Genomic DNA, 1,183 nt, shown 5'->3' with positions numbered 1-1,183 from the left:
CCATGGTGGACTCAAGTGTATCTCCGGTCTGTTCTACCAGGAGACCCACTGTGTATTGGAAGTCTTCCTGGAGAACTTGATTCATGATGCTGTCACCTTACTACACTGAGAATGCTCAGAGGAAGACTATGACTGCCATGAATGTGCTCTGAAGAGGCAGAGGCACACTCTATGGGGCTTCAGTGGATAAAGAGATCCGTTGGTGATTAATATCAAAAAATCTGATCTGCATAATATACGTTTATACTTCAGTTGTCTTGGCAACATATCTTATAGGTGACTCAATATCAGGGCATTTAATATGCTATAAATGAATTGATTAATCTGGCATATTTCCAACCACACATTTTGGCCATTGATATCTTCATCCGCCAGACAACTACATGTGATACTGACAAAGGTTGGCATATACCGGCTTACGTAAGCCCTGATTGTATCAAAGTTTAAAAAGTCCAGTATCATGACAATAGTACGCTAAACACACATAATAAAAGAGAGGCAAAATTACCCCTTCAAAAAAAGGTCATAAAATCAAATTCAGACTGTGGATATTCCCAATCTTGTCTACATCAAAGCCATTACCCATGCACCTGGACTAAATACAGGACAGGATGTGCACACAACTACTTTTCTGCAAGTAATCTGCACTAATCCTTATATCCCCTGGAGGTCAATAGTCAACATGTAGACTGTGGAATAATTTGCGTACAAAAGCATCAGAACCAATAAATACTTAAAAAAGCAATGATGAACTCTTCCGTCCCGTCCCCAACTTGCATACAACCAAAGGTGACTCACACGTTGACAAACATGGCTTGCCATAGCAAAAGGTAGTAGGGTTGCAACACTGCAGAAATCATACGGAAAGGGACTATTGATAAGATGATTGATAATGATCATTTCAAGCATTAGTTTCACTAGAACAGTAAGAGGAAAACCAGAACTGATAGGAGTTAAAACAAAAGAAACGGCATCTATAGTTAGCTGTATTTAGCCTGCTTTAAGGCCTCTAAAATGCCATCCATACATTAAATTTTTCAATTATTCAAATAGGTCTAGTGTTGCGCTCATTAATGGCTGTTTTCTCCATTTGGTAAAATAACCAATCAATATTCATTGAGAGATTTGTAAGTAATGTCACTTACCTGTGCAAGAGATACAATAATGGTGACAGAAAAATTGG

This window comes from Epinephelus moara, chromosome 12, assembly GCF_006386435.1.
Source record: "Epinephelus moara isolate mb chromosome 12, YSFRI_EMoa_1.0, whole genome shotgun sequence".
Taxonomy (NCBI): Eukaryota; Metazoa; Chordata; class Actinopteri; order Perciformes; family Serranidae; genus Epinephelus; species Epinephelus moara.
This window is presented reverse-complemented; position numbering follows the sequence as displayed.